We start from the raw sequence: 15,435 nt of genomic DNA, 5'->3' as shown, positions 1-15,435 counted from the left end.
TATGTACTATTACAAATATTACTTCATGAGTTAAAATTCTAAAGGCCCGGGGACACTGCGCGTACTCGCAAGTGTAATTTCGATTTTCACTAGCGCATCTGGCGATGCGAAAATTCCCATGAGTACGGACAATGTCCTCCGGCCTTAACGTTAGCGCTGCCGTGAGTTAGAATGTGCAAACTAGCGTTTTTAACCCATTGTGTCGTCCAAAACCTGTGACATAAGTGCAAAGATTGTGTACGCCTGTTTGATCACCTGTAGAAACACCAAAACAATAGTTGGTTTATAAACACATTCTTTCAATAAAACGAAATCAAAATTTACCTGGGTGAAGGAGTCACGTGTTACAACGAACAACTTGGCGGCAGTCAATTTCACCGGCCTCTTTGCTCGCATCATCAAGAAACACATGTCTTTCTGTCTGTTCAGCTTCTGCGTGTACCATTTGCTGTGGAAAATTGCATCCGCTACTGCTTCGCATTGCTCAATGAGCTCAGTGCCGAGGTAAGAGAAGGAAAAGGTTTGAAAAATACAGTAACCAAATACGGCCATGGTAGTCAACAGCACATACACCTCATTGACAGCCTATAACGAAAGCATTCCGTGAGATAAAAATCTTTTTAGAAATTGAGATAAGGTAACATTCAAAAATTCCATTAGGCAAGCATGAGTTCTTAACCATTTTAAGTTTAACTAGTATAATATCTAGCCGGTCTCGTAGTACAGTCGTCAACTCGTACGACTTAACAACATGCCCGTCATGGGTTCGTTTGACCGTGCCGCCATACGTAGGACTGACTATCCTGCTATGGGGGATGATCCATAAGTCACTGAAAGCCAACCCCACAAGTGGGTACAGGCAGGCCTTGACCGACAACAGTTGTTGAGCCAAAAGAAGAAGAAGTATAATATCTAATAATAAAAAAAAAAACAGATTTAAACTGTAATGTTGCACAACATGCGTGCCGTTTTAAACATATTAAACTTCAACAACATGCCCGCCATGGGTTCAAGCCCCGAATAGACCGTGCTCCCATACGTAGGACTGACTATCCAGCTATGGGGGTAATCAATCAGTCAAAGAAAGCCAAGCTCACTTCACCAGTGGGTACAGGTAGACCTTGACCGACAACGGTCGTCGTGCCAAAGAAGAAGAAGAAGAAACTTCAACAAGTTACTCTAAGAATTTGATCATAAGCATGATCGACCAAATCTTGATTGAAAAATGCAACAACTTACCAAAGACAGCACGACCATACCCAGACACAGAGCCAAAATGGTCGATATGTAAAGTAATAACATCTGCAAACTCAATATTTCCTCCAGTGTTTCAGCCGATCTGTAGTAAAATACACACTATCATAGCTACTGTACGAAAATGTTCGAAATGTATTTGCTTCTTACCTTAGCACAGAATCATGCAGAGCTATGAATGTTTTAAGCTTGCCATTCCATTCCTTTTCATTTCGACATTGATGCGAAAGCTCGTTGGCCAGGATTTGCAGAATTCGAAACATACAGGATGTGGCATACACAAGATTCCATGTGAAGGTTTCAACGAAAAACAAAGCAAAGCCATGCAACTCCAGCATCGCGCTTAGTGTTAAATTCACCGGCAACCAAACCCAAAAGTTTGTACGCAGGCCGGGGATAAAATAGCTGCAAAACAAATCATCACAATTTCAGATTACAGTGTTTCAGGCTAATTTTAAGTTTTATTTGCCATTGCATACTTTGCCTCGATCGGTGTTGAAAGCGGCACGTCGTACGAGCCCGTCACGGCATATTTAACCACTATGAACAACATTGGAAATAAGCCGTACGCAGCACAGTTGAAGCTTACTGTAGAACAGTAGTATTTAGTAAGGTTATGAGTCGATTTCGTTACGTGTCCCAATATGGTTTGAATCTCTAGATTTGGATTGTTCAGAACGGTGCTGAACGAACGTTGCAGATCGTAATACAGCTTCTCCCAACGACGAAAATGAATTGCGTAGAAGCACAACTTGCAGCAGATAAGAGAAAACACTATCTGCTCGTTAGCTGCCTTCATGAAACGTGTGATATTGTCCTGCGAGCTCACAAGAAACAACCAGCTAGGGATAAGCCATATTAGTGGATATATGGCAGTAACCAGCAAACCGAAGGAAGGAATCCTTTGTCCCGGGGAATCGTTCCAAAAACGAATGATTCTTAACAACTTTGTAGAGAGTTTTACCAGCGGAAATTCACCTTGCTTACTCACAATGTCCATTTTCGCTGTTTTTTGTGGCACTGAGCGTTTAAATTGTTTTACTATTCACGAATGAGTGCCGACGATCGACGATGAGTCTCCTTTTAAATTGCTGCAAATTAAAACATCTGTAGGAGAAAAGGTATGAGAATGATAAAATATGTATCACTCTGTATTCCCTATTGTAGATTATGAAGGCCATACCTATTCTCAAGGTTGGTAAATGTGCTAGAAATTGACTGATTTAATTCCTAGCAATCCTTTCAACAACAAATCTACCACATTGGCAATTTCCATACATGCCTAATTGGCCATATTACAGGGTTACCACGATTTATTGGTTGGTTCCCATCAATTTTTGGTGGGTTCCCATATTTTTTTTTTGGTGCGTTCCCACGATTTTTTGCCCGTTTCCCAAAATTTTTTAGTCCAGTTGTATTGATATCCAATCGGAAAATACCAATAAATTATGGGAACAAACCAAAAATCTATGGGATACGATCAAAAAATCGTGGGAACGCACCAAAAAATCATGGGAACTGACCAATAAATCGTAGGAAACCCTGTATTGTGCTAAGTGTTTTGATTGGATAGCTGAATAATTGGATGTTTTTGCCAATGTTCAAGCTAAAATAGCGACAGTTATTATTTGTTTTATTAAATTTAATATATTTTAAAAATGACCACAATTGCTGTGGTACCAGTTGGAAAGTGAAACAAATCCATAAATAACCACAATGGTAAGCTTACATAACTGCTTAATTCTCATTTAAATGGAATATATCTTTTATCGGTAGTATAAATAACTGTTACCAGTAAGGGTTGATCTTACGTGTTCATATTGGCGAAAACTAAGTATCGTAAAACAAAAATTATGAATTAAATGTCTGGTATCCCTGTTCTATACGTGGATGATACCCACCATTCTTCGGGATCGCAACGCAGCTTCAGTTGTCACAACGAATTTCAATCACTTCATCCGCATTCGTCAGTTTCGCAGAAAGTCCGCGCCACCATGAGGCTTCCTGTACCGCCACCGATACAGACATGTATTCAGCTTCACACGTAGATAAGGCTACCGTCGGTTGCTTCTTGCACATCCATGAAATAGCTCCTCCTTGCACCATAACGATGTTGCCAGTGCACAATGGGCAGTTTAGAACAAATTTCGGAATAAAAATAATTTTGCAGAAATTGTTAGTTTTTATCGTTTGTAGTAAAGTATTATGATAGTAAACAACATTTTATATGTAGTTCGCATCCATACCACTAGGTGGCGCTACATAAAATAGTGTTTTAAGAGATCTTTGCTTAGTTTTATTAATTGTGTGTGTTTTTTTCTTGTATTTGTTGTTTCTAATAGTATAAACCATTTTAAAATATACTGTAATGTAATAACAATGAACTGTAATAATATATGAACGAAACACCATAATTTTGAATAAGATAATATTTTCTGCTTTGTACAGGACAATTGTAGCTAATTCTCATCATTTTTACTCACAGGTAGTACGTATACAAAAAAAATTACATACACAACTTAGGTGAATGCTATTACAAGCTCCTGTCGTCTAGTTCACATTTCTAAAGACATGAATAAAGGCATTTAAATAATTAACGAAGTTCCCAAATTCGTAATGAAAAGCAGCATGTATTGTTTGTCTTTGAAGGTTAAAATTTTAAATCTGTTGTTTAAAACAAATAGGAATTACACATTTTCCTGGGCATTGATATCACACAATATTCATCCAATACTTTTCCAAGTCCTGTACTGCCTTCAGAAGGGGTAATAAAACTAAAAATCCGATGTTCTTGGTTTTACAACTTTTTGAAAAAATCAGAATTCAACGATAACTACAAATAAAGTATTTACTTCATTTGTAAAGTTAAACTCTGTGTTTGTTTTAGTGCGTGTAGCTACTGATATTGAACTGGCTAACGAATCAGAGGAATACAGCTCATTATACAAAATGTCCTTCTGGATGCATTTTCTTTCTTGCAAAATATTCTTTGCAGCATACTCCCCTCTATCCTTATATTTAGTTTCTCATGACTCTTGGGAGTTTCTTCTCCCAAAACACCAAAAGATGCTGGTGCATTCATAACATTTCTTGTAATGCGTGTAATTTTAGAATTATTTTCCTTACATCCATCTTTAATTTGGAGTAGGACGAAAAGGTATTTGGTTATGATTTGCTTCATTATATTTAATGATAAAGTTAGGTTAGAATAGAAATTTATATATTAGATAAGTACATGAGCTGAAACTAAGATGCACAGCTTTGTAATGGAAATTAAAGGTGATCAAAAGCACGTAGAATATATTTTTGTAGAATACAAGAAATAAGCTACACTAGGCACCTATGGAGCCGCCTAGTTACGCATGTGTCTGTTTTTAGAAAAAGTTGATGTGAAAAAACTTCAATAAAATTCGCGTTCGCAAACTTTCGCAGAATGATTTTTCATAGTTTGATAGTATATATATTACACTATTATGTGACATATATGAGACAACGCCATTCTACGCCACTTTCATGATGGCATCAAGTCAAAAATTAAAATGATAAAAATTTTCACGGGGTTTCTTCAGTTATTATCGTATATTTTAGCATTAAATTAACTTGACTCAAAATCTTCAATGTATTTATAAAGATAACTAAACATTATTTTTACAATGTCTAAATTTATCAAAATCGGTCCATATTTGAAAAAGTTACAAAGGTTCAAAGTTTTCAAAAAAAGTGAAGATTTTTCTACGTTTTTTTAACAAGTCTCGACTTTGAGAGGTCTTTTCTAGAGAACCAGAAAAGATAAAGAGCTCATATTTGGTATTTTTCTTAGTTTAACCCTTAGTATAAAAACCTATAATTCGGAATTGCGCTATTACAAAGTTGAGTTTTTGAATTTCATCCTGGCAAATGCCCATTGTGCAGTGGTGGATTTTCGTTCATCTGGATCAGATCCCCAATCAGCATCACAGTAACCGATAATTTTCGAATCTACATTCTTTCTGTAAACCAATTTGAGATTAGAAGTCCCTCGAAGATAGCGCATGCTTCACTGCGTTCCAGTGTTTTTGTCCTGGATTTTTGTTGAATCGACTCAGCATGTTCACCGCGTACAGAATGTCTGGTCGAGTACTTTGTGCCAAATACATCAAACACCCAACGGCTTCTTGAAACGGCATATCTTTCATCGCAGCAGTTTCAGTGTTACTCTTCGGACTTTCTTCCTTGGTCAGCTTCTCGCTGTTGTTCATTGGAACTGTCACTGGTTTACATTTATCCATATTGAACCTCTTTAAAATAGATTCTATGTAGACTTCTTGATCCAACTTGATGGTGTCTTTTGTCCGTTGAATCCTTATACCTAGGCAGTGCTGTGCTACTCCTAAATCCTTTATACGGAAACAACTACAAAGATGTTTCTTCAGCTGCTTTTTCCATGCCACATCTTTGCTAAAAATCATCATGTCGTCAATGTATATAGCAACGATAATGATCTTACCTCCTTTGCTGCCAACATACACGCAAGGATCGGGGAATTAGGGGACTTGGGGGAAAAACTTCCCTAGGCGGAAAAACGAGTTGAGGCCCCTGTAAATTGTAACTGATGACCGGGAGGAGGGGGTACTGCCAGCTGTTGGGAGATTGAACAGTATACTTAAATTGTGGCGGAGGAAGGAGGTGGCCATGAGACTCCTATGATCATCGGTCATAGGCTCTAAAATTGTTGCCTGCATGGGGGGGAGGGTGCAAATGGTTCTCCAGCCACGGGGCCCCAACGACCATCTTTCCGAGGGCCCTTGACGCTAATACTCTGTCTACTTGTAGACTTACGGCATACTACAGACTAGAGATCTACGAGGCCCTTAAATCGGCCGAGCCCCAGGCGACCGCCTAGTCCGCCAACCATTAGATCCGCCGCTGTACCACGGAAGCGTACGTTTCATCAAAATCTTCCCCCTTTCGCTGTGAGAATCCTTTGACGATCAAACGAGCCTTGTATCGAGTTAAATTTCCAGATGAATCGCATTTGGTCCGATACACCCATTTGCATTTTATCGCTTGTCTTCCTTTCGGGAGCGAAGTTAGCGTCCAGGTTTTGTTCTCCATCAGAACGTTATACTCCTCCTGCATGGCAGTCCGCCATTCTTTGCTATCATCCCTAGCGAGTGCTTCTTGGTGTGAAACAGGATCAGCACCTGTTCCACTGTACATACCAGATGCAACTGCTACAAAGCCATCGACATCGCTTCCGGAAAACCCAAGAAAATCACCTTCAGATTGTACCATCGTTTCTGTACTATTCGTTTTCGTCGTCTGTCGTACTTTCATCGAGTTCACCATTCGTTTCTGCATCATTTTCTTCCAACGTGCTGTCTGATCCAGCATCAGGTGCAAAATTGGGAACCGCGATATGCACAGGTTGGTTTACAGCTTTTTCCTCGATGTCCAGTCTAACGAATGTTCTTCTTGGCTCTTGCATTGCTGTAACTTTCACGTCCGATGAACAACCTTCATCTATAAAAATTCCTTCGCGGCTGATGATCGTTTGCTTCTTTTTATAGTCATACAGACGATATCCTTTCCTTTCTTCATCAAAGCCAGTCAGAACGCACTCATGAGATTTCGGATCCCATTTACGTCGCTTATCCTTCGGAATCATCACCATCGTTTTCGTTCCATACACACGCAGATGTGAAAGGTCAGGCTTTCTTCCATTCCTCGCTTCCTCAGCAGTTAAACTGTGTCCACGTGTAGGAGAACGATTGATAAGATAAACCGCTGTTGAAACCGCCTCCGCCCAAAAACCTTTGGTAATGTTTCCTTGGAACAGTAAACGCACCATTTTGACGATAGTTCTGTTGGCACGTTCCGCCAGTCCATTTTGCTGTGGTATGTATCCGTTCGAAGTATCATGGCGGATGTCTTCTTTCTGCAAGAATGTTGTTAGGGATTTGTTCATGTATTCCTTACCGTTATCTGTACGTAGTGTTTTAAGCTTCCTTCCGCTTTGACGCTCCGCCATCACGTGGAATCTCTTGAAGACCTCGAAATCTTCTATTTTAGATTTCGTCTTGAGCAAATAAACGAATATACGCCTCGTCTTGTCAACGATGAACGTGATGTAGTATCGATGTCCACCAAGCGAGTGCGTTGACTAATGTCCGAATGAACCATATCCAAGACATTTTCAGCTCGAGAAGCTTTCTTCGGAAACGGTAACTTCGAATGTTTTCCTAACGGGCAAACTCTGCAATCCGCATCGTCCATATTTTTCAATGTGATGCCGGTTGCCAATCCACCAGCAAGTTTCTTGAGATTCACAGCTCCCAGATGCCCCATCCGTTTATGCCACAATTTGAAACTTTCTGCTGTGTTACACTACAGAGCCTTCTGCATGCTGTTCGCTACCTGTTCCACCTTGAACTGATTATTGTTGTGAATACCAGTAAGCACCAACTTGCCGCTAGGGTTATATACTTTACAACCTTTGGTGTTGAATCGAACAGTACATCCCTTTTCTACCATCCTGCTAACCGAAAGTAAATTCGATGTTAGACCTGGAATCAGCTTTACATCGCTGATCGTTACAGTCTCTTCCATGTTTTTCGATTGTATTATAGCAGTTCCACGAGCGACAACGTCCAGAGTTCCTCCGTTAGCAGCAACTCCTTTACCTGTTGCGTTTTGAAGGTTTCTCAAAAAATCCTTGTTGCTAGTCATGTGCGCATACGCTGCCGAATCCAAACTCCACTCGTTAGCTTCACTGTTTCCAAATGTTGATAGCACCTTACACAACGTTGTTCCTCCTTTTTGATCATCCTTGCAGAATTTCGCAATATGACCATACCGGCCACATTTGCTGCATTGCGGACCTTTCGACGAAGAAGGCTGCTGTTTTGGCTTGAAAACTTCACGACGTTTGTTAGTGGCTAACGTTTGAACATTTTCGTTACGTAGTGACGGCCTCTCTTGAAGAAGTTTTGTCTTCACATAGTCGCCTGTGATCGCCCAGAACAACAGAAATCTCCATAGCCAAGATCATCGGTCGATACTTTTCCGGTAAACCAGCCAAAAGAATCATTCCTGCCCATAAGTCGGGCAACTTGAAACCAATGGCATTTAGTTGGTTTGCCGTGGATATTACCTGATTCACGTATGAATTCATTGAGTCACATGAATCCAAATCAGACTTAATCAGCTTGTGAAGCAAGCCGATTTGCCTAGTGAGCCTTTTATTCTCAAACGCCATTTCCAATTTGTGCCTAGCAGATCGAGCCGATCCCCCGTCTTCAATATGGACATAGATTGTTGGGTCGAGTAAATGTATGAGCTTCAATCTGGCTTGCAAATCCTTTTTTTCGTCCACCGTTTTGAAAGTTTCATCCTTTTTTTGCACAGGTTTTACTACTTCCCAAAGTCCTTCGAGTTGTAAAAACTTTTTAGCAGCAAACTTCCAGGATGTCCAATTATCCCGACCGAGCAGACGGTCAATGGAGGGAATACTTGTCGAACCGACGAAACTTGACGAGGAATTGCTTGAGCTAGGAAGCGCCATTGTCACTAAACTTTCTAGATTCAAGTCTTCGATATTCTGGATCTTTAATAAACTTTCGAGTCTGGGCCCATAACCTGTAGAGAGTAGCTGTGTAAAGGTTGCTGGTTGGAACAAGACTACATTTCAAGAACCTCACATTAATAATCATAGCCTACTATTTTTCTCAAAGCTTGCTGTTCAACAAAAAATAAATTTTGATTAATGTTATAATACAAATAGCGTAATGATTTATGAATTAAAACATTATTCATTTATAAATTCCTACAATTATAATTTCCTTGTTAATTGTATTATGGGTACAGTCAAGAATTAATTGTATTATCATAGTCAAGATGTTATCGCGATCATCACTATTGGCCCAAATCATAGTGGAGTAAGACTGTGCTTCATAGGATCATAAACAAATCGACGAAGCCCCCCGCGGTCGCTAAGTCTGCTGACTTAGCACCGACAAACCGACATGACACTTCGAACAAAAAGAGCTTTAAAAGTTGTCTCCTTATTTCAAATGAAAATACGTTAAACACTAGCGCCATCTCTATAATGATTCGCTTACTACACTGACACAGAGAAGAAACTGCTAAACCCCCTTTTTGTTTTTCTTCGCAAATTCCAATGCGTATTATTTTATGTACTTCTCACATCTTTTGCATTGTTTTGAAAACTTATAAAACGATTTTCCTGGGTGTTTTGTCCAATAATACTCACAAAATCTTGCCTCACACTTCCTTCGCCATTTGTATTTAGAAAAGTTGTTTACATCGAAGCAGCAGTGAACAGAGCTTACTTTGACAGGAGTGTTCGCCTCACTGGTAAATGACAGTAATTTCGTGTGGGACACTTTTGTAACGCCAGTGTCACGTCGGTTTGTCGGTGGACTTAGCTCGACTTAGCACGAGGCTGCTGACCGCACCGAAAGAGCTCACAACCCCATACAAACACATTGCAAAGAAATACATTGCAGTGTGCATAAATAATGGAGTGCAATAACGAATATTTCATTTCATTTCATTTCATTTCATTTCATTTAATTTCATTTATTAATACAATATCCGCCATCAAGGCTAAATAAGGCAGACTTAAAACTAAATAAACCCTAACAAATAAACAAAATAATTCATGAAAAACTAAGCATAACTAAACTAGTCTAGACCTAGCAAAAAAATTAAAGAAAAAAAACATAGGTAGAGCGTAGAGACTATCAAAACTTAATGAAACTTAGAAGAATAATTAAAGAGAATTAGAAGAAAAAATACGGTTACGGAAAGAGTTGAGAGAGGAGTCGAAATCAAAGAGATAGTAAAAGTGGTTAAACAACCTGAAACAGGATAGAATAGGATCATTGAAAGTATAAAGAGTATGACGTGTTTCAATTGACAGAGGATCACGAGGACGAAGGGAACGAGAGGGAACATACAACGAGATGGACGAGAGTAAATCAGGAGCATCAGTATCAGAAAGTAATAAGCCACCAATAAAACATGCCTGAGACACTTGGCGGCGGAAGCTTAAAGAGTGAAGATTGAATAACTGCAATCGCGTTTCATAGGGAGGTAGTGGGGCAGCACCGAACAAACGACGAAAAGCAACCCTGGTAAAAAGGCGCTGAATACTTTCAATTCTCGAACAGCCATCAATAGTAGGAGGATTCCAGATTATGCTAGCATATTCAAGAAGAGGCCTTACCAGAGCACAATAAAGGTTTCTTAAGAAGCTTTGATCTCTAAAAATAGAGGTAAAACGTAAAATAAACCCAAGAGTTCGATTAGCTTTTAGTAGAACCTCATCAAGCTGCAGTTTAAAGTTAAGACGACTGTCGAGTATAATACCAAGGTCACGGATGGACAAAACACGAGAGAGAGACGAGTTAGAGAGAGTATAGTTAAATGAAATAGGAGAAAGAGAGTGAGAGAAAGAAATAACAGAACATTTATCAGGGCACAAGCGAAGTAAGTTGGATGAACACCAATGAACAAATGCATTAAGGTAATGCTGAAGACTCATACAATCAGAAGAAGAGGACACAGGTAAAAAGATTTTGATATCATCCGCATAAAGGAGATGACCATCAGGAGGTAAAACATTACAGACATCATTGATGAACAAAGAAAACAGAAGTGGACTTAGCACACAACCCTGAGGGACACCTGACGTACAAAAAAACTCCTCAGATAAGTACGACCCGGTTTTAACCCTGCAAGATCGATTACTTAAGTATGAGGACAGCCAGCTAATAATGCCATCACCAAAACCAAGTTTAGATAGTTTAGCTAATAGTAAAGAGTGGGGCAAACTATCAAATGCAGCATGAAAGTCAGTGTATATTGCATCAAGTTGGGTACCTGCCTCAAAAGATCTGAAAATATTGGTAACAAAAGACATGAGATTAGTAGAAGTAGACCTACCAGGCATAAACCCATGCTGTTTAGGGCTAATAGCGGAACTACAACTATGAAGTATGGTTGGAAAGATACATAGCTCAAAAGTTTTGGCTGTGGCACATGTTTGAGTTATCCCACGATAATTAGAGACAATGCTACGGCATCCCTTTTTGTGTACCGGAAAAAGCCAACAGGATTTCCAAAGAGCAGGAAAGACCCCGAGAGAAAGTGAAAGGTTGAAAATTTTAGCAAGGTGTGGAGCAAGCACGTCCTTACAGTTTATTAAAACTGAGGCAGGAATGCCATCTGGACCAGGAGTAAAAGAACGTTTCAACCCAAATAACACCTGTACAACTGTTTCAGAGCTAACCGAAATATCGGAGAGATTAATTAAGTTCTCTGGCGTGTAGAGTAGCCCACCCTCAATAAGGTTAGGGTCACTAACCGGTGGCTCAAACATTTGGGAAAAATGTGCAGAGAATAGCTCACAGATCTCAACAGGCGTAGAGGCAGTTCGAGAATCAAGTACCATTTCATTAGGTAACGTATTGCACCCTCTTCGAATCCTAACAAATTGCCAGAAGGATGCTGGATCAGAACGGAAACGCGATTGCAGTCTACTCGAATAGGCCTCAAAACGAGCCCTGTTGTATAGTCGATGCGCAGAGGCAGCGTACTTAAATAAACGAAAGTTGAAAGCAGATCGGTTCAGACGATACCTCCTAAGATATTTCATTCTATCCTTTTTCAGGTTGCGAAGAGTACGATTGGACCAGGGAGGATTAGGAGGGGAACGAAAAATAGGTGTACATGAAAGGAGTGCAGAGGTTAACAAAGCATTAAACGATTGGACAGCCTCGTCGACCGATGTACATTGATAAAAAAAAGACCAGTCGGCAAGAGATAGAATAGAATTAAGTTTACGATAGTCTGTAAGACGAAAATTATAACGAACACTCAATGAATTAGGAGCAGAAGGCAATTCATTCCTAACCCTACTAGCCCTAAATAAAGAAGACGGTAACGCAATTTCCAGAGCAGGATGATGGGCATCCTGGGGCAGGAGCAGTGACGAAGCAGGATACACAGAAGAACAAGCAGCAGCAGCAGAGTTAGAGAGCACCAGGTCCAGATAATGATTTGAATGGTTATGCACCCCGTTCAGCTGATAGAGTTCATGCAAATTTAACACATCCAAAAAGCAGGAACTGGATGAATTCAAAGAGATATGAGGCACATAATGTCTCATAGGTAAAGATGAATCTGACCTTACTGCGGCTGCAGGCGACCACCCTAACGCCGGTTGATTGAAGTCGCCAAGAAGGATAAGATGATCATTCGGTTTCATATGCATGTATGCATCGCTGATGAAAGCAGAAAGGGATTCGAAATAGTTGCGGTCGCTGCTCAAATACGGTGGCACATAAACAATCCCCACATAAAGACGAAACTTAGGAAAAGAAACACGAATACATAAAGCTTCAAGCGTAGGTTGATTCATGTTAAGTGCCACAGACGGATAACGACTGGAACATGCAAGCAGCACACCACCCCCACGCGATCGTTCATTGTTTAACCTGCTGCGATCGCAACGGTATATATTGTAAGAATCACTATCCAGGACCATATTGGATGGAATCGATTCATTTAACCAGGTTTCAGTAAGGGCAAGCATTTCAAACCCTGATTCATTCGCAGAAAGGCGCAATTCATTATATTTGGTGCGAAGGCCTCGAACATTTTGGTAATAGATCACGAAGGGGTCTATTAATTGTGAGCTATCCGTTTGGCAAACGGGCTGATCTGTGGTGAGCGATTCGTGTTGCTGAGATTGTTCTGTGATTGAAGCCCCACCCCCGGTGATAACTGAGGGGGTGTGGGAGGAAACTCCGGTTGGATAGCCTCTAGGATCTCGGTCATCTGGGATAGTGATTGATTCCCGCGCTGTGGGGATGGCGATCGATGATCCAAAAAATGATCCGGATGAGCGGTGCTTTTTGGCGCAGCTGAAGAGCAATTTGCACTGCTTGAACGATGCGAAGTAAGCGCAGAAGGGTCAAATCGGGCCCTTTCATGTATACGTTGCTTTGGTAGGCCACGATCAACAAACTCACGAACAGTAAGTGAAACTGGCCAAATAGTAGATTGAAGCGCCAGATCCTTAAGTGATTTAGGAATACTCACTTTAAACGATATAAAGGACATCAAATCAAGGTTTGCACCCTTTTTCGTGAGACGGTAAACATCTATGTTGTCGGTTGGCAGCACAGCTTTAAGCCACACACGCATATCATCAGCGGAGACATGCGATTTGATGTTCGTGAAGTATAACCATACTTTTTCTGCTATGCCAGTGTTCGTGGTATCATGGTTCAAAACAGGATCAGAAGATGATTTTGTATTTGTTCGGCAGTGCCCAGCACTAATATCACTAGTCACCTTAGTACGATGAGTGTAGTGGTTGCAGCTATCAGAAGCTTCCACAGTGTTGGTATCGTTCGCTGCTTGTTGGATATCTGCAGTGAGCTCCATTGAGTTGGTAAATTTACGACGAGTGGATGCTGTTTTAGTCGTTCTGGTATTAGTGGCGTTGAGTGACGATGCATTAGTGGACGTGTGCGTTCGCGATGCGTGAGAAACAGACGGCTTAGCTAATATGGGTGTTAGCTTATCAGCGAGAGCGAGGATCTCAGCAAGCAAATCGCTCTTGATAGCCGATCTAAGAGAAGAGAGAGATGAGTCAATCGTGGTGAGAATATCTGCTTTCACCAACTCGAGTAGGGCTGCTATTTGTGCCATTAGTGAGTAGTGAGTTTGTGCCATTGCGAAACTCATTACAATTTTTGCACAACCACAACAATTGATTATTCCGCCCAAGCTCACGAGTAGAATCACGGGACAAACCCGTGCAATGGGTATGATGCTTGGAACCACACACACCGGCGCAGGACACCGAATTTGCACTATCGGTGGGTGCATTGCAGGTTGAGCACTGCATAACGAATGACACAGCACAAACTGACGAGTGACAGGAGCAGGAACGAAGCCAAACAATATCTCGGCAAAACTGACGAAATAACAGGAGACTAGGTGCAAGAACTCAAGTGCAACTTGATAACAATCGAAGGCACGCACTAGCCAGTACAAGCAACTCAGCAGCACCAATGTTGCAAATGTTGAAAATCAGGCAGTAACACGGCAAAACAGCATCAAAAATCAGGAGCACAAGGAAGGCACAACCACTCGGTTTAACAGTCGATCTCTCTCTGAACAGAGAACAGATATTAGATTATGTGATTCTACATCATTATTATTGTTGTGGGCAGCCGTGCCGACCCCTGGACTTGCCGTGGTAGTTGTGCTACCACTGGTCAATGTCCAGGGGACGACAGTGTGTCACGCACACTGTCGTACGCACACTAAGCGCGGGCCGCTTAGTGTGTGTTGTGCGCTCGGACAAGCAAGTGTTGCGAGCAGCCGGTCGAGCAGGGCTCCCGGCAGGGCACGGTACGGCTGGCGCGCGGCCGAGTATTTTATTGTGTATTGTGCTTGTCAGTATTATTTATTGTGTGTGCTGTTATATTAGTGTTTTAATAAAGTACCTGATGCAAGCCAAAGACACAACAATTATGTTCACACGCTTCTATCATCAACAAACAGACACTCTATCATTAAATCCATTATTGGGGCCCTTCACGATTCTAGTCAGTATTTTGTATGGAGTTTGACAGTTGGAGGCTGAAATCATGTAAACACTCCATACAAAACCACACAAAAAACTAGTCTGCAATTTTCAGTCTAGATTATTCTAGCCACAAAGATAGAATTAGATTCGAGTACTTGCTCGAAAACACGGTATTGTTTACATTTATCCCAAGGTGCATTAAAGAGATCACGTGGTGCAGTCTGGAGTCAAAGTTTATGTAGTCCAGGTGGTCTCATACTATGTTTTTTAAAACCAAATTTGAATATCACTTTTTGACAGGATGGGGAAATTTTTGTTCAAACAATCTTTCTTGAGGCTTAACGAATACTCAAAAACACTATTAAAATCTTCATTCAGAAGCAGAAGCGATAAAAATCAGCCTTCTAAATTCATACACCTTGGGATAAGCCCACCTCTATATTATACACACTTAGATAGCTGCTCGAAAAACTGCTATACAACGCGAACAGCTGACAGGCTGAAATTTCAGCCTACGAACTTACGGGCCCTTTCCATTGTAAGTTCGTAGGCATTTATAGCAAAAAAGTCTA

The sequence above is a fragment of the Anopheles gambiae genome, chromosome 2 (assembly GCF_943734735.2).
Source record: "Anopheles gambiae chromosome 2, idAnoGambNW_F1_1, whole genome shotgun sequence".
Taxonomy (NCBI): Eukaryota; Metazoa; Arthropoda; class Insecta; order Diptera; family Culicidae; genus Anopheles; species Anopheles gambiae.
The sequence above is the reverse complement of the archived record's forward strand: the minus strand, read 5'-3'. Positions refer to the sequence as shown.